This window comes from Scyliorhinus canicula, chromosome 10 (assembly GCF_902713615.1).
Source record: "Scyliorhinus canicula chromosome 10, sScyCan1.1, whole genome shotgun sequence".
In the NCBI taxonomy this organism is placed as follows: Eukaryota; Metazoa; Chordata; class Chondrichthyes; order Carcharhiniformes; family Scyliorhinidae; genus Scyliorhinus; species Scyliorhinus canicula.
This window is the reverse complement of record NC_052155.1, coordinates 106,390,395-106,410,466: the sequence shown is the minus strand read 5'-3', so window position 1 is coordinate 106,410,466 and position 20,072 is coordinate 106,390,395.

The following is a 20,072-nucleotide window of genomic DNA, read 5'->3' as shown; positions in this document are numbered from 1 at the left end:
ACAGCCCCATGATCACACCATTATTTTTTTCACCCTTCTCCTCATTCAGGAGCACCTGAAGGCTGATCACTAAAGCAAACCATTTAACCATGTTTGTCTTGAACTAACAATAATAAAGGGATTGTGCTCTATGCAGATTACAGATGTCCTCCAACAAAGTGAGTGCCCTTCATTAGTTGTTTGTGACACAACATTGACCTGTAACAGGGACAACAGTTACAAACCACTGTTCATTGAGGACCTTCAACCAGGTGATGAAGATGACACAAACGATATTGGGAATGTTGACTAAGTGGGAAATCACCAAACCAGCCCACAGCAGACCATCCTTGTCCTGCAAAACATTGATATTCATGCTCAGCATCTCTCTGTTTTTCCATCCTCTTGTAAATTAACTCTGCTCACAGACCACCACTGATATACATAGCAACCTTGGATCCGTGGTAACTAATCCCTCGCCCACCCCCAGTGACTTTAGCATGGAAGATGAAAGGCGGTTGTATGTGGCTCAGTTGGGAACCTTGTGTACCAGGGGATGAAATTAAAAAAAAAAAATTAATTAATGTCTTTGACGCACAATTGCAGTGGTATTTTACTTAATGCGTATTCATTTTGGAAGCTGAGGTGTAGTGCATTTAAATAGGTATAAAAATGCCCAAGCGGGTAATTAATTTGAGATTAAAACAAAACACGTGTAAATAAAGCCTTTTCAACATAATTCCTTCATCACTGGGATAGTTAATGATTTCATTAGTTTGGTTTATGGAGTGTATAATGAACTCTATAAGCTGTTTTTAATTTGGATCATTTGTTATTACTACTCCAAGTAGAGGAAAGGGAATTGAAATTTTACATTCCTGCAGGACACCTTCCTCACTCAGTTCATGAAAAGTGCACCAAGAAAAGAATCACTGCTGGATCTTGTAATGGGTAATAAACTGGAACACATAGGAGAAGTAAGAGTAGGAGAATATCTAGTAGTAGTGATCATAACATAGTAATGTTCATGATTAGGATTGAGAGAAAGTAATCTGGGAGAGAATAATGCAAAGCAAAGAGACAGAAGATCGGTGGCAAGTCTTTAAAAGGATAATCGATAACAATCCAAGAGAAACTTAATTAAAAAAATAGAAACAAGTCAGCTAATAATAGGCACTGTGAATGAAGAATGATTTGAATTGATTTGAAAGAAAAAAGACAAATTGATTAACACGAGTGGGAATCCCAAGCACCAGTGATTAGAGAGGGACAGCAGCAGAGTGCAGAAGCTCATTAGAGAGAGTAGGAATCCAGGCATCAGGGTTGAAATGGAATGGCAGCAGCTGACAGGAATACAAAGGGGAAAGGGAAAGAGTGACGCCAAAGTCGGAATGGATTGAGGAATTGTGGAAACTGGGGGATCAGAGCTAAGTGCTGAATTTATCATTTATCTAAGTACTATCTAAGCATAGTGTCCTTTTGATAAACAACTTTAAGACCCAATACATTGGCAATGACAGCAGCAACAGAGGAGAGAAAACACAAAGTTAGATTAAAGCTTTGATATCTGCCTTCTCTCTCAGTACCTATCTTCAACTGCAATCAAAGCTTCTTCATCTTACAAAGCCCGAGTTGCTAAACAATGGCGGCATACCTTTGCTGGCCTATTTACTCTTTAAGCCATAGCCCTCTCTCGGCACAATAGAAACACAGTTGGGACATAACCAACCCCCACACATACAAAAACCATTGCCATCATGAATATAACTATAGGTCCTACCCTTCCAGGCACAGAAAGATTAAATTCAACCCATTTAAAACTATACCTTATTTCTAATGATTACGAATACAAATATAAATCCCTTAAAGTGACCTTTGTTCTCCTAACAATGTTGAAGATCTAGGAGGTAAAAGGGCAGTTGTTGTATCTCCTGCATGAAAAGGTGCTGTGGAAAGGGAAGTAGGTGCTGGGGGTCATTGAGGAGAGGTCTAGGGTGTCGCAGAGGGAAGAGGAAAGAGAAGGAGAGGTGAAGACCTGTTTAATTATGATACCACAGTATATCTGAATGCTCAAAGCATTTGTCACAAAATAGATTCATTAATAGCACAATTGGAAATTAATTTGTTTGATATATTAGCCATTATGGGGAATGGCTGCAGAATGGTTGGGAATTAACTATTTCAGCATACTTAAATTTTAGAAGGGATGGACAAAATGGGAAGGAATGAGGCCGGAGAGGTAGCCTATAAGGAAAGAGAAAAAGAAAGGAAGTACAGAGAAAGGATCTTGGCTCAGAAAATCTAGCTGTCAAACCAGATTGGGTGGAGTTCAGCAACAGCAAGGGGCAGACTTTACTGGAGTGAATAGTTTATAGATCCCACAATAATAATTGTAGTGTCTGGTAGAGCATAAATCACAAAGTTAGAGAAACATGTAACAAGGATAATACAGTAATCACTGGAAACCTTTAGCTTTGTAAAAACTGGGCAAATGTGAGGGAGGAGTTCATTGAATGTATACAAAATAGTTTTCCAAGTCAGTATGTTGAGGAACCAATGACGAAACAAGTACTGTGCAATGAGAAAGGATTAATAATACCTCGATGGGAAAGAAGGGATGAGCAAACCTAATGTGATTAAGTTTGAAAGTGATTTAGTTAAATCAAAAAGTAGGTCTTAAATCTGAACAAAGCAACAACATGAGGATAAGTGTTGAGTTGGCTAAGTTAGACTGGGAACAACATTAAAAGCTATGACAATAGATACTCAATAACAAACATTTAAAGTAAGAAGTCTTACAATACCAGGTTAAAGTCCAACAGGGTTGTTTTGAATCACTAGCTTTTGGAGCGTAGCTCCTTCCTCAGGACTTCTTACTGTGCTCACCCCAGTCCAACACCAGCATCTTCACATCATGGCTAAACATTTAACGAATTGGTCATTTGCAAAAACTGTACATTTCCTTAAAAATGAAAAGTCCCATGGGAAAAGTGGTCCAACTTTGGCTAACAAGATAACTTAAAGGTAGATTGAAATAAGTGACTTATTGTGTTGTCGAGGAGAGTAATAAACTTGGGGATTAATAGGATTTTAGAATTCAGCAAAGGGTGACCAAGAAATTGATGAAGAAGTGTAAGAGAAGGTAAGAATAAATTGGTAAAAGACAAGGGCTGGGATTCTCCCCTACCCGGCGGGGCGGGGGGTCCCGGCCTGATGGAGTGGCATGAACCACTCCGGCGTCGGACGTCTCTGCACCTTTAGGGGCCAAGCCCTCACCTTGAGGGGCTAGGCCTGTGCCGGAGTGGTTGGCGCTCCGCCGGCTGGCGTGGGCGGCCTTTGGCGCCACGCCAGTCGGGGCCGAAGGGACTTTGCCGGCCGGCGTAAGTCCGCGCATGTGCCGGAGCGTCAGCAACTGCAGATGTCATCCCCGTGCATGCGCAGGGGAGGGGGTCACTTCCGCCTCCGCCATGGTGAAGACCATGGCGAGGGCGGAAGGAAAAGAGTGCCCCCACGGCACAGGCCCACCCGCCGATCAGTGGGCCCTGATCACCATAGGGGCACCCCCCCGGGACCCCGCCCGCGCCGCCTGCTCCCGCCGATGAGGTTTAATCCACGCCGGCGGGAGAGGCTTGACAGCGGCGGGACATTGGCCCATCGTGGGCCGGAGAATCGCCGGGGGGTGGGGGGGGGGGGGGTGCCCGCCGACCGGCGCGGAGCGATTCCCGCCCCCACCGAATCTCTGGTGGCGGAGAATTCGGGATACGGCGGGGGCGGGATTGATGCCAGCCCCGGGTGATTCTCTGACCTGGCGGGGGGTCAGAGAATCCCGCCCAAGAGCTTTTTTGACCAATACTTGGGATGTCTTTTGCAGGACCAATATTTATTGCCCGTTCCTAATTGCCCTTGAGAAGATGACGCACTTGCTTGAATCTTTTGTATAGGATCCTTATTATGGAGGTTCTGTGGTCAAACACACTTGACCCATTTCTTTGGGCATGGTACATTTTGCAATCTGAAGTTGCAAAGAGATTTAAGAATAAGGTAACGTGTGTTATATCCAGGAAACTAATAGAAAAGGTCTGCTTGGCTGCTTATAACAAAGATCATTATTGGACTGCGGCTCTGAGGTCAGATTGTCAGTGCACATTATTCAGCAACATTAAGTAGAAGAGCAATAATCAGACTTTTAATCAAAATAGCTGTCACTGTTTATTGCTATTTGACATATGAGAGATTCTACGATTATAGCATTCATGAATGAAACTTAGTAACTTAGTTCAAATTCCTGCCAGAGTGCGATGCCATGTGCTAATTTTTTAGCCACGGACGACGGCAAGCACGAGACAGGCAGGCTCGAAAGTTAACAGTGCCAGCGAGCAGGCTGGCCTGCATCCCACCCCCGAGCCATTGTCACTTAATGATAGTTGAAGGCCAGTTTAGAGCTATTATCAGATATTGTCAAATTTCAATTGGCCTCTAGGTGGCCTCCAGCCACCCCCTCTCCCTTGAGGCATCGGGTATCAGACCAGCTGCTTGAAGGCGGTCTCCTGGCAGCCGTCGGAGGGGTATGGGCAGCGTTCCTGGCAGGCTTTCCTCACCAGCCTGGCCTCAGCTATGGCCGCAGGATGGTGGCCCGGCTGATGGGGAAACGCCTCTCTCTGTAACTTGGAAAGGTAAGCTTCTGCCTCCTCAAACGTGGAGAGCACCCTTATTTGGCTGCCCTCTACTAATTGACTAATTCAGGGAAAAGTGCTGCCGGACGAGTTTTCAAGTTACGTGTTTCTGTCCTCATTTGATCTTGATATTGAGTCCCAAAACCAAGGGGAAACATAGTTTGTATTTTGGTACATAATAATGTGACATTTATAATACTAAGTGACAGTTTGATATACAAGCTAATGGGATTAAAATGTATCATTTTGTTACCTTTTCTTCAATGTCAGGTACTCAATAAAATGACAAATGCTGAATGTTCTGTTACCTGTGCACTGAATCAAATTGGATGTTTCATTTTTGCTTGGGATTACAGTGATCGATACCCTTGCACTCTCCTGCCATTGCTATCACATTTTCAAACAACACAGATGTTTAGCATGCATTTATGTCTACTTCCTTGTCATTTCACTGTGTGCATTGAAATTACAGAAGAGTTACAGAAGTGGCTGAGCAAATGTTACATTGTCTAAGGTCAAATAGCCAATAGATTTATAAACATCCATCTGACTGTGATAATCCGACATCAATAACTACCTTTTGCTTTCACTCTTAATTAGAGAAAGCAAGTGAAAGGGCAAGCAGATTTCAAATCCCAGAAAGCTGCGAAGAAAGAGAGAATTTTTTGCAAACCCTCCCACCTCCCTTATCTACACCCCCCCCCCCCCCCCCCCCCCCCCCTATTTGCTGACGACTACCAATTCTTGAAGAAGGAGATAAACAGTCTCCACCTCAAATAGAACCCCTCCTCCGACCCCTAATGGCGTACTTAATTTTCTCCAGATGCACAAACTCCAACAATCAACATCCTGGGGGTTACCATTGATCAGAAACTGAACTGTACCAGACACATTAATATTGTGGCTACCAGGGCAGATCAACGTCAGGAATCCTACGGCGAGTAACTCACACTTGCCTGGATGAATACAGCTCCAACAACACTCAAGAAGCTCAACACCATCCAGGACAAAGCAGCTCGCTTGATTGCTCCTCCTTCCACAAACATTGAAACCCTCCACCACTGATGAACAGTGGCAGCTGTGTGTACCATCTACAACAGGGGTGGGCAAACTTTTCCGTGCAAAGGCCACATTCAGAAATTCACAATTTAAAAGGGCCGCATAGTATATTAAAGAAAATAATTAATATTTAAAATAGCCAAAATAAAAGGTTTTTAAAGAAAAAAAAGCAATTTTTATTAATTAATATTTTAAAGTACAAACTTTACATGAAACACATTTATTTGAAAAACAAAGTAACTCAGTTTAAAGAAAAAAAAGCAATTAATTTTTATTAATTAATATTTTAAAGTAGAAACTTCACATGAAACACATGTTGTGTCGAGCAATGATCACCCTACTCAAGTCAACGTATCCACCCTATACCAGTAACCCAACAGCCCCCCCCCCCCCCATTAACCTTAAAATTTTTTTTAAAAAAAATTTTTTTAAAAGAAAAGAAATAAAAAAAATTTTATGACTTGATCTTGGTGGGCCGCATAAAGACCTTTGGCGGGCCGTAGTTTGCCCACCCCTGATCTACAGGATGGTAAGAAGTCTTACAACACCAGGTTAAAGTCCAACAGGTTTGTTTCAAACACGAGCTTTCGGAGCACTGCTCCTTCCTCAGGTGAATGGAGAGGTATGTTCCAGAAACATTTATATAGACAAAGTCAGAGATGCCAGACAGTGCTTGGAATGCGAGCATTTGTGGGTAATCAAATCATTACAGATCCAGAGATAGGGGTGATCCCAGGTTAATGAGGTGTGAATTGTCTCAAGCCAGGACAGTTGGTAGGATTTTGCAAGTCCAGGCCAGATGGTGCACCAGATGTTGTAAGACTTCTTACTGTGCTCACCCCAGTCCAACGCCGGCATCTCCACATCATCTACAGGATGCACTGCAGTAACTCACCACGGTTCCTTAGACAACACCTTCCAAACCCACAACCACTACCTAGAAGGACATGAGCAGCAGATACCTGGGAACACCACCACCTGGAGGTTCCCCTCCAAGTCACTCACCACTCTGACTTGGAAATATATCACTGTTCCTTCACTGTCGCTGGGGCAACATCCTGGAACTCCCTCCCGAACAGCAGAGTTGGCATACCTATACCTCAAGGACTGCAGTGGGTCAAAAAGGCAACTCACCATCAACTTCTGAAGGGCTACTAGGGACGGGAAATAAATGCTGGCCTAACCAGCAACATCCACATCCCGTAAATGAATAATACAAAAATCACCTCCCACCCACCCGGTCACCTTCAACAGTTCCAGAACCCACCATGCTAGCAGAACCTTCCTCTGGGCTATCAGGGAGGCAAAGGCCTTTCACCGCTCTTACACATCCGACTCATCCGATACCCCAACTATCGGCACCCATAGGCCCGGCGCCACCTTTACTCCTAAAACCTCTGACATTGTCTTGAAAAAATACACCCAGAAACTCCCCAATTTCGGACAGGACCAGAACATGTCTGTGAGGTTCACGACTCCCTTGAACACCACTCACATCTGCCCTCCACCTCCGGAAAGAACCCACTCATATGTGGTTTGGTCATAAGCGCTCTGTGCACTACTTTAAACTCAATCAGGCTCAGTCTCGCACACCAAGAGATGGAATTTCTCCTGTGTAAGGCCTCACTCCACAAATGCACCACCCAATTCTTCCTCCCACTTTCTCTTTATCTCCTCCAGAGAGGCCCTGTCGCTCCTCAGCAACTCTCCATAGATATCCAAAATCTTCCCCTCCCCTATCTCATCCTCAGACATTACCTTGTCCATTAATGAGGGGATGGCAACCGAGGAAACGTCGGCAGCCTCTTCTGCACAAAATTCTTCACCTGTAAATACCTGAACCCATTTCCCCCCAGGAGCTGAAAATTTTCCAGCCGTTCCTCCAGCCCCACAAACCTACCTTTCATAAATAAATCCCAAAACCTCTCTATCCCATCCTATTCCCAGACCTTGTACACGAGTCCAATCCCGCCAGGGTGAATCTATGGTTCCTGATATTGACGCCTTTAATAACTTCAACTCTAGCTGAAAATGTTGCCTAAACAGGTTCCAAACTCTTAATGCGGCTATCACCACCGGACTCATAGAGTACCTGGCCAGTGAGGATGGAAGAGGTGCTGTCACCAATGCCCTCAAACACAACCCTGTACAGGAAGCTTCCTCCATCCCCCACTGAATCAACCGTTCTTGTAGGACCCATTTCCAAACCTCTCGGTATTCGCCGCCCTGTAGTAGTTCATCAAATTCGGCAACTCCAACTCCCCTGACCGCCATCTCTCTGCAGAAACACTCTCCAAACTCGAGGTGTCTAGCCTGCCCAAACAAATGCTGAAATCAGCTTATTAAACTTCTCAAAAAAAGTATTTAGGTTGAAAGATCGGGAGGCCCTGGAATATAAGTAAGAATTTTGGAAGGACCGTAATTTTCACTGTTTGAAGCCGTCCTGCCAATGACAGCAGTAGAGCATCCCACCTTTTCAAATCCTCCTTCACATCTTCTACCAGACTGTCCAAGTTCAGCTTATGCAACAATTCCTAGTCATGACTTACTTCTGTTGTGGGAAAAGTCTTGGAAAGGTTTATAAGAGATAGGATGTATAATCATCTGGAAAGGAAAAACATGGTTTTGTGAAGGGTAGGTCGTGCCTCACAAACCTCATTGAGTTCTTTGAGAAGGTGACCAGACAGGTGGACGAGGGTAAAGCAGTTGATGTGGTGTATATGGATTTCAGTAAAGCGTTTGATAAGGTTCCCCACGGTAGGCTATTGCAGAAAATACAGAGGCATGGGATTCAGGGTGATTTAGCAGTTTGGATCAGAAATTGGCTGGCTGATAGAAGACAAAGGGTGGTGGTTGATGGGAAATGTTCTGACTGGTGTCCAGTTACTAGTGGTGTACCACAAGGATCTGTCTTGGGGCCGCTGCTGTTTGTCCTTTTTATAAATGACCTGGAGGAGGGCGTAGAAGGATGGGTGAGTAAATTTGCAGATGACACTAAAGTCGGTGGAGTTGTGGACAGTGCGGAAGGATGTTACAAGTTACAGAGGGACATAGATAAGCTGCAGAGCTGGGCTGACAGGTGGCAAATGGAGTTTAATGCAGAAAAGTGTGAGGTGATTCATTTTGGAAGGAATAACAGGAAGACAGAGTACTGGGCTAATGGTAAGATTCTTGGTAGTGTGGACGAGCAGAGAGATTTTAGTGTCCATGTCCATAGATCCCTGAAAGTTGCCACCCAGGTTGAGAGGGTTGTTAAGAAGGCATACGGTGTGTTCGCTTTTATTGGTAGAGGAATTGAGTTTCGGAGCCATGAGGTCATGTTGCAGTTGTACAAAACTCTGGTGCGACCGCATTTGGAGTATTGCGTGCAGTTCTGGTCGCCATATTATAGGAAGGATGTGGATGCAATGGAAAGGGTACAGAGGAGATTTACAAGGATGTTGCCTGGTATGGAGGGAAGATTTTATGAGGAAAGGCTGAAGGATTTGAGGCTGTTTTCGTTAGAGAGAAGAAGGTTAAGAGGTGACTTAATTGAGGCATACAAGATGATCAGAGGATTAGATAGGGTGGACATTGAGAACCTTTTTCCTCGGATGGTGATGTCCAGTACGAGGGGACATAGCTTTAAATTGAGGGGAGATAGATATAGGACAGATGTCAGAGGTAGATTCTTTACTCAGAGAGTAGTAAGGGCGTGGAATGCCCTGCCTGCAACAGTAGTGGACTCGCGAACACTAAACGCATTCAAATGGTCATTGGATAGGCATATGGATGATAAGGGAATAGTGTAGAGGGACTTTAGAGGGGTTTCACAGGACGGCGCAACATTGAGGGCCGAAGGGCCTGTACTGCGCTGTCATGTTCTATGACCCACCTGTATTCCCAAATATCTGAAGCTCGACCTAGCCAGCCGAAATGACAATTTCTCCAGACAACCTCCCTGTCCTTGAGGGCTCACCAGAAATATCTCACTCTTCTCCACTCTTCTCCTCGGAAAGGAGCCAAAGTTACTTAACACCTCCATAATCCTTCCTACATTGGAGAGAGGGTCTGATATATACAACAGCAAGTGATCTGCGTTTAGGGATATTCGGTGCACCATACCTCCCCTCTTTATACCCTTCCACTCTGTGGATGACCTCAGTGCTATAACCAGCGGTTCAATTGCCAATGCAAAATGTAATGGGGAAAGTGGACTCCCCAGCGTTGTTCCCCCACACAGAGTCGTAAGTGCCCCGAGCTTAATGTGTGAGGATGAACACTCACGGTGGAGGCTTTATGCAAGTCTGATCAAAGAAATGAACCAGTGTCCAAATTCGAACGTCCCAGTACCCCGAATACTCTCATTCTACCCAGTCTGACGCCTTCTCCACGTCCATAGAAATTATTAACCCTCGGCCCTTCACAAGTTCCGTCTGGCCCTCCGCAAATACCCCTGGCAGACATTCCTCCAAGCAAGTTGCCAGCACCTTCGCCAATAACTGTGCCCCGGTGTTCAATAGAGATATAGATCTATAAGACCCACACTACTCTGGTCCTTATCCTTTTTCAGGATTAGAGAGATAGAAGCCTGTGCCAATGTGGTCGGCAGCTCACCCGGGAGAACGAATAGTTCAACATCTCCATCAGATGTGGCTCCAACTCCTTTGCAAATTTTTAATAAAGTTCCACTGGGAATCTTTCCGAGCCCAGAGCCTACCAGACTGCATAAAACCAATGCATCTGATAGTTCCCTCTAGCCCAAGCAGAGCCTCCAGCCCCTTTCCATCACCGGAAGTCCAAACCATTCAAAAGTTGCATCATGTCTGAGCCTCTGACCTGTACAATCCCCAATAAAACGTCTTAAACATCCCATTTACCTTTCCTAGAGGCCACCTATCATCTCAACTGATGAGCCGTAGCCTATTGGCCTTCTCCCCATGTACACAATACAGCTGGCCAACCGCTTTTCCCGTTGATACCAATTTGAACTCCATCTGGAGCTACTTCCTCTCCATCAACAACTCCTCCTTTGGGGTCACTGAGCATTGCCAGCCCACCGCCAGAATAACCTCTACCAATCTCTGCCACTCTATCCTCCCTGCCTTATCTCTGTGTGCCTTAATCGAGATCGGCTCCCCCCCCCAATCACTGCCTTTAACGTTTCCCAGAACATGCGCTCTTATTAAACTCCACCTGCGTTCCTATAGCAGTGGCTATTCTCTCACACGTCCCCTTATCCACCAACAATGCCACAACCAACGTCCATGCAGGCTGCTGGGTACAGCTTCTCTACAAACAGAAATCCACCAAGTGCGGTACATGGTCGGATTGCCAAGTATTTCGACCCTGACACCACAGGGAGCAATGCCTTACCCACTATGAAAAAGTTAATGCGGGAGTACACCCAGTGCACATGTGAGAAAAAAGAGAACTATTTTCTCTCGGATGTCTAAACATCCACGATCTGCCACCTGTCCCCCCCCCCCCCCCCCCCAGCCCCCATCTTCTCCATGAACCCAAGCAGTTCCTTCGCCAACCCCAATGTCTTCAGGGATTTGGGCACGCCCTGTCTAGTCAGGAATCAAGCACACAATTAAAATCCCCCCCACAATCAGCCGATGAGAATCCAAGACCAGCATCCTCTTAATAAACTCCGTATCCTCCTAATTTTGTGATAGACGTTCACTAACACCACAAACTTCCACTCACTATCACGTATCATCCCTCCAATACACCATTATGTTCCCCACTGAAAAGACCACTCTCTTATTAATAAGCATTGAAGTTCCCCTCGTCTTCACTTGTTCTGCCCACCCTTTCCTCAACCTCGTTTGATCCCTAATCCTCAGGTGGGAAAGAAACCCACACTCGGATCTTTAGATGGGTGAACACATTTTCTTTTAATTGGCCCAGTCAATCCCCTCACATTCCATGAGACCAATCAGGTTGGGGGCCTCACAAACCCAGCCGCCCCCCCACCCCCCCACCCCACTCTGATCAGCCATATCCTCATATCCTAGTTGTAAGGGAATCCAACAGGGCCTTGCTTCACCCAGAGCCCAGGCCCACCGAAGATAGCCAAGCCCACCTCCCTTCACCCAGTAGGAGCTCAACAAAGAAGCCATCACTGTCAGCAGCCCACCCCTCAACCCCCCAACCCCAACCCATCCCTTCCCTACTCCACCCCCCTGAACCTGCCACCAACCATGCTTCCTCCCGCCCACATCACAAACATAGAAAACATAATCACCCTAGGCTTGTTATCCCAACAAACAAAGAAAACGCACCCCACAATCTGGATCGGCACAGGCTGGGAGGGCCGAAGGGCCTGTTCCTGTGCTGTAATTTTCTTTGTTCTTTGTACAAATAACCAGCCGTGACTTTCTCCCATACTCCGCTTTCGTTAATCAGCATCTCTGCTAGCAGTGTGACCCCTGGGAGAAACACAAGTTCTATTTTCAAAAACTTCACACATAGCCTCCGCACCCAACCTGACTTTACTCTTGTATATCATACCAATTTGTCCCCCCACACAATCCCCCGTTCCCCCATTCCCAACCATCCCCAACAATTGCTTTTAACCAGCAAAAACCCAAACCCCAAACGCAGATATTAAAGAACTACACAAAATAATACAGGGAAATCCAATGAAAACAACACTAAACACACTTCCAAAACTTAACCATGTAGGTGAACTCACCCAAAACATTCAAATATCCCTTCGTCCATATTCCTTGATAAAGTTGTTCGCCCCCTCCGCCATGTCGAAATAATGGTCTCTGCCCTCATGCGTGACCCACCTCATTCCAAACTTCACCTTGCTCCTAAAAAGAGCAGACTTGGCCTTATTAAGCCCGATCCTCCTTTTTGCCAGTACCGCTACAAATCTTCCCAACTGCACTCTTGTGTTTCCTTTGCCCACCTCGGGATCCTCTCTCTGTCTAAGTCCCTGTGGAGTTGGACTATGATCAACCGTGGTGGCTCGCTGGCTCGGGCCTCCTTCCTCCAATGGGCCTCGTCCAAAGACTCCCTCCCCCTCCAACTGCCCGAACATCCTTGCCACATACTCTGTGGCCTTAACTCCTTCTATGCCCTCAGGCAGCCCAGCGATCCTCAGATTTTGTCGTCTGTAGCAGTTCTCCAGGTCATCGATATTGGTCGTCACCCTTTTTGGCCCGCCGTCATCATGATTATCTCTGCCGCTAACGAGGGAATCCGATCCTCATGATCTCAGAACGTCTCCTCCACCTTCTGGACTGATTCATTCTGCACCTCCAGCTGCTGTTCCAACCTTTCCATAGCTGTCGAATTGGTTCAGTTACTTTCACCGGATCATTCGTGACTGCCTGACTTTGCTTTCTAAAATCTGTCAACAGGAACTTCACCCTTGTCCCAGTCGTCCACTGAGCGGGCAACCGTGCCACAGGTCCCTCCACCATGTGTTCCCCTCCTGCACTACACGTGCCCCCTGAATCTGAAGAGTGCCCTTTACTCAGCACACTCCTCCTTTGATAACTTTCAGACATTCCACACCGGAGGAGGAATCCTAAATATTCCACTATATCGCTTTTCCACCCACACAGCACCTGCACAATGGGCAGAAAGGACCAAAGTCCTCAGACAGGAGCCACCTCATGTGCGACCTCTCACTTAATGGCCATCACTGGAAGTCCATTCAATGGACTGGACTTTAACGCCAAGGTGAATGTGGGTTCAGAGGCAGGCCAAGTAGCATGCCGGTTTCCTGATGTGCTCCCGTCTCCCAATGATTTTGGTGGAGCCATCTTGTCAGAGGTTGTTGCAACACACACAAGAGTGCCAAATCATCAATCGAAGCACTAAACCAGCCACTTGAGTGTTGCTTATGGGGCTGATTTAGATTGTCAAGGCTATCATATCCAGTAAAGGCATGCCTTAGTCAGAACTTTAAACCTAATAGTATTCAGTATAACATTTTCTAGAAATGCCATTGTTTAAAAACGGACATCAAAAGGCTGCAAAGGTGGCTGCCGAGATTCAGGTGAATTTTGCAATTTATGCAGACTACCTCTGGTCTCCTGAAAGCTCCTAATTGATTGACCATAGGCAGTGTACTCTCCTTGAGTGGTCAGACCAAGACAACAGCATTTGTGGAATTCACACCTTGCATATTCTGTAGATTTACCCCAAACTCAAGTCTAGACTTCATGAGCTGGATTCTCAGTTTCAGCGGCTAAGTGCTGGTGCCAGCGGAGCATGTGTGTTTTTATACGACCAAAAAACCTGCAAGAAACCCTCACCAATTCCTTAACCAGTGAGAGGCTAGCACTGGCGCCGGGTGAAATTACAGACTTCCGCAGCAGAAATGACTGGAGAATGGCCGGGTCCCTGGCCGAGCATGCGCAAGGCTGACGACCTGCAGTGGTCGTGCCAAACAACATGGCATTAGCCGTGCATGGACTCGACCCACCATCTGCGACCCCACAGCCCACCCTGTGGCTACACCCTGGTCACTCCCCACAAGTCCCCACCAGCCCTCACGGGAGCACCTACCAAGCCAGCACCCCCCCCCCCCCCCCCCCCATCCCGCACGGATCCTGGCCGAGTGTGGCGGCACTAGACACAGTCTGCAACTGCCATGCCGGTTTCCCGCACGGCTGAGACCACACGTGCCCCATGCCATCGGGAACTCGGCCCATCGGAGGCGGAGCATCGTGGGAGGGCCAGCCGATGACACACCAACGCTACGCAATGACGCCATTTCAGAGGGGGCAGAGCATGGCTGACCAGTGCCAAACCGGCACTGGCCCCAATTTCGTCATTGGAGTCGATTCTCCGTCTGATCGCCGATTACGATATCGACGTCGGACAACAGAGAATCCCGCCCATGTCTTTGAATTTGAATCATAACAAGAGAACTGCAGAAACCACTTTATAATAAGTAGGTGTGAATGCAATACCATTGTGTAGTAACGTCTTCTAGCTTCAATCATTCTAGGTGGACAACATAAGTATCAATCATGTGATTGAAACTGTCTTTCGATAACAAATCTTATTATCTCAAGAATCAAGGCGAAAACAAGTCTGACTAAAAACCACACTGCAAGAAGCAGCAACAGCAAAGACACCAAACTTAATAACTTTCAAAACTGGCGACTGTTCTACCTTAAAGTCTCCAAGCTTGTTCCTTTTCAAGTCTACCAATACAGAGAACTGACTTGCAAGAAAATTACAAGTAACCAACTTTGTAGCCTGCTGAAAATCCATGTTTTTGAGGGAATCGTGCAACAGTTCTGAAATATGATTCTGGCTATTGTTCCACCAAGATATCCCTTCAGGAGTTCTTCAGCGGGCCTGCAACATATGCATTTTCTTAAAATGAGCCAAACAAATGATTTAAAAAAAATAATCTTTATTGTCATAAGTAGGATTACATTAACACTGCAATGAAGTTACTGTGAAAAGCACCTAGTCGCCACATTCCGGTGCCTGTTCGGGTATACAGATCTGGGAACTCAAGACTGGGCATCCATGAGGCATTGTGAACCATTTGCAGCATCAGAATTGTATTCACCAACGATCTGTAACTGCTGGTCGGGCAGTTACAAAGCAATAGCTATCTTCAACAAGAGAGAATGTAACCATATCTTATTAAGATTCAACAACACCACCATTGCTGAATCCCCCACCATCGGCATCAACCCAAAATAAGCCAAATAGGTACCGTGTCTACAAAGAGCAGGTCAGAGTCTAGGAATCCTGTGGTGAATAACTCATCTCCTGACTCCTTAAGGCCTGTCTACAAGGCACAAGCCAGTGGTGTGATGGAATGCCTCCGGGGCAACACGGTAACACAGTGGTTAGCACTGCTGCCTCAGAGCACCAGGGACCTGGGTTCAATTCCAGCCTTGGGTGACTGTCGGCGTGGAGTGTGCACGTACTCCCTCTGTCTGCCTGGGTTTCCTCCGGGTGCTCCGGTTTCCTCCCACAGTCCAAAGATGTGCAGGTTAGGTGGATTGGCCATGCTAAATTGCCCTTAGTGTCCAGCGATGTGCGAGTTAGGTGGGGTCATGGGGTTGCAGGGGTAGGGCGGGAGCTTGCTTAGAGTGCTCTTTCAGAGGGTTGGTGCAGACCCGATGGGCTGAATGGCACCCTTCTGCACTGCAGTGGTTCATGAATACTCTCCACTTGCCTGGATGAGTTCCAACAAAACTCAAGAAGTTTGACAACATCCAGGACAAAGCAGTCCATCCATCACCTTAACATTCTATCACTGATGCATAGTGGCACCAGTGTGTACCATCTACAAGGTGTATTGTATCAACTCGGCAAGACTCCTCCAATAGCACCTTCCAAACTTGTGGCCTCTACCACCTAGAAATACAAGGACAGCAGATGCAGGGATGCACTACCATGATTTTGACCTATATCACCATTCCTTCACTGTTGCTGGGTCTCTCTTCCTAACAGCATTGTGGATGAACCGCACACTATGGACTGTGGTGGTTCAAGGTGTCAAATCACCACCAAGGGCAATTGGGATGGCTAATAAATGCTGGTCCAGCCAGCCATGCTGACTTACATAATGATATTTTGGCAATGAAACATCAGTTGAACAATTATTGAGTTTTGTTTTATTAATTCATATATTATTGATATTGTTGATAAGGCCAACAATTATAGGTATTACGATTCCAGATCAAACCCCAATAGTGGATAGGATACTGGACCAAAACCCCAATATTTTTGTTTATTTTGTAAGATTATGCAGAAAGAATACTTCGCTCCAGGAGTGATTGCACAAAAAAAGTAGGGATCTAATATTTTAAAAATAAAACTATTATTTCAACGGTATTAAAGTCTTTAACCTCATACCTGAAAATAGCTTACCCCTTAAACAATACTACCCAATTCCCAATTAAACAACAACAAAGAAAAAAAACATACAGCTCTGAATCCATCCTACATCCCAATGGCACAGAGTAATACTTGCTTTGCGGAACAGATTTGGCTTTTGCTAGAACCCCTGCAGACTCTGGCTGGATATCTTCAAAAAGCTATTTCAACTGTTTTTTTTTCAGCTTCCCCCTTGCCCTCAGAGAATTCTGCACTGCTTTAAATACTATTAATCTTTTTCGTTAACTATCCTACTATGAGAGCAAAAATCCCTGCTTGTGGACTCAGTGTTAGCCAGATCAGAACTCAACTCAAAACCTTTCTCAAAATGTCTGAATACTGTAGCTCCATCCAGCAATGACATAATTTTCCCAAGCTCAAAATTAGTCAACTTCCCAGGATGAAAACACATTAACTCCACAGGGACTCACCCTAGTCAAACAACAGTGCATTAGTCCAGGCTTTTACGATGGTCAATTTCACTTTGGGCTCCTAAAATCTTTCTGGTCTTGCAAAACAAGATTATTTTTAAAAACATGACTCTTGCAGCCGAACACACTCTAACCTAAGCTTTGAACCCTTAAATTGCCAAATGTTTATAATCAATATATCTAAAATCCGAATTCGTCACAATAGGCTACCTCTAAATTTGCTCTTGCGCTGCCATTTTGATATCCTTTATTTCCATGTACAATATCATGTAGGTATGAGGAACTTTGATGCGTATTATATGATAGGCTTCTCTCCGGAATTTTCCAGCTCCCCACCCACTGTGGATTTTCCTGTGGCTGGACCAGCGAGTCATTGAAATTTCTGTTCACATTTCCCGTCGACATGGCAGGCTGGAAAATTTGTTTAGTTTTAGGATTTCTAGTTTTCTTCTTTTCCTCCTCACCATAGTTTACAATTGTACCACTGTTCATTTTTCCTTCCAGTTTCTTCACTCGATCGACATGGAGCCTGTCTCAACGCAAAATAGATTTAGTAGCTGAAGCTAATTTCCAGAAAGACTTGTTGTTCTTATGGGCATGATACTAGATCACACTTGGATATCAAGACCAATGAGTGGTACCTCAATGCCATTGGAACTAGAGAATATTTATGAGTAATCAAAAATATAGGACTGAATCTTTTAGAAGAAGCAGGAAGCAGAAGAGTCAAAATGGAACCTACAGATATATGACTTAGTGGGCAGCATGGTAGCATTGTGGACAGCACAATTGCTTCACAGCTCCAGGGTCCCAGGTTCGATTCTGGCTTGGGTCACTGTCTGTGTGGAGTCTGCACATCCTCCCGTGTGTGCGTGGGTTTCCTCCGGGTGCTCCGGTTTCCTCCCACAGTCCAAAGATGTGCAGGTTAGGTGGATTGGCCATGATAAATTGCCCTTAGTGTCCAAAATTGCCCTTAGCGTTGGGTGGGGTTACTGGGTTATGGGGATAGGGTGGAGGCATTGACTTTGGGTAGGGTGCTCTTTCCAGGAGCCGGTTCAGACTCGATGGGCCGAATGGCCTCCTTCTGCACTGTAAATTCCATGAAATTCTATGACTTCCTGCCCTATGAAATGGAGATATGAAGACAGGCCTGCTTAGTGAGTGATCTATAAACGTGACTCTGAGGTATAAGGTGAAAGCAGAATGCTTCCCAGCAGAGCCAGTGGAAAAACGTTCCCATCAACACCTGCCTCTCCCCCACCCCTGTGGACACCGCAGTGAACAGAAGAAACATATTCCATTTTGTTTTCATAAACTCTGGGGTAAACCTATTTGTCCAGCATTCCCAGTGGGAGTGCTGTTGCTCTGTTTTGCCTGAACTCCTTTCCAGCCCAGCTTCCTCTTGGGAGTGTGGGATTGGTGAGTTCATGTCCAAGTGTTTTCCTTCAGCTACTTCATTAGGAGTTAGTTTTATGTAGGGGCTCACTCTATCAGTGTATTATTCACTTTTTGCTAATGTTCGGATTGAGTAATTATCCTAGTAATATTCCGAATCAGCAGAATTAGTCACAGCTCATGTAAATCACCAGCAGCTGTTTGACCTTTGAAAGAGAGAGTATTTGATATTTCATTTGGAGTTCTGATGTGCCTTTGATAGTAGCAGTTTAAACATGGCACCATCAAAAATCTTTTGAACTGACATGGTCAAATTAAAAGGGAAAGGACAGACATTAGGAAATACATTCTTTCAATGTTAGTGTTAAGAAAGCTGTGATATATTCAATGTCTCTGGTTGATGTGATGTGTCAAGAGCATTAGCATAGTGGGTGGTGGGCAGTGGTTAATCTGCTTCTCATCTTTTGCTTCCAGCTCTTGCCGCTGTCTAGCAGTACAAGTATTGGGAAACAGAGAGCTTGAGTATAGAGGCCTCTCTCTGCTAGTACATAGCCTCTCCAATAGCAAGCCGTATATAGTCCTCCCCCAGGCCCAGGCTAAACGACCGGAAACTCGGAGGAGGCCTGGCCCCTGGTCAATGTGGCATGCATGACCACTAACATGTGGCATGCCCTGTTGGCCAAGGGTCAAACTCCCAGTTCTGGGTCAATAGCCCCACTGCCATGTGACTGTTCGGGAGAGAAGACGGCTCAGGGAGTAAACTCTTACAGATAATCTGAAATGCAGTTCCACAAGTGGGCAGCATGGTAGCACAAGTGGTTAGCACTGTGGCTTCACAGCGCCAGGGTCCCAGGTTCGATTCCCCGCTGGGTCACTGTCTGTGCGGAGTCGGCATCTCTTCCCGTGTCTGCTTGGATTTCCTCTGGGTGATCCGATTTCCTCCCACAGTCCAAAGACGTGCAGGATAAGTGGAATGGCCATGCTAAAATTGCCCTTAGTGTCCAAAAAGGTTAGGAGGGGTTATTGGGTTACGGGGATAGGGTGGAAGTGGGGGCTTAAGTGGGTTGGTGCAGACTCGATGGACCGAATGGCCCCCTTCTGCACTGTATGTTCTATGTTCTCAGTGGTGATCAGTCATCTGCCTGGCAGCTTTCTGGCAAAATCTTACCAATTTCTTACCAAAACAATATTAGTTTTATCGATTCCTTTGGGAAATACCAACGATATACAGAGGCAGGTCCTGATGCTTGGGCAACTCAGGGTTTCCATACTATTTACCCAGGCTGCACCCTGGAATGATCACTCCAGCTTTGTGGTTTATGTTGGCACAGCACGGGAAGCAACAGTTACCGTTTATGATCTCTCACTCAATTGGCATAGAGCATGAGCAGCAGGGCTTACTTCCAAGGGTGGGAGAGATCATTGCAACCCATTGGGTAGCCACCGCCTGCCTCAAGCTGCGCAGCTCCCAGTCATTTAGGTGACTTCCCACCACAGTCTGCTTGATTCATTGGATGCTCGGAGCTTAGAGTCAATTATTGATAGGCAGGTTGTAAATCAATGCACCAGTTCGGACAAACTTAACAAAGAAGACACCAGTCTTTCGCTTTGCAAGCTGCAAAGAAAGGATCATGCACCCTGCCCTTACTGACAATGTTTTGTTGGTTGATGATGCACC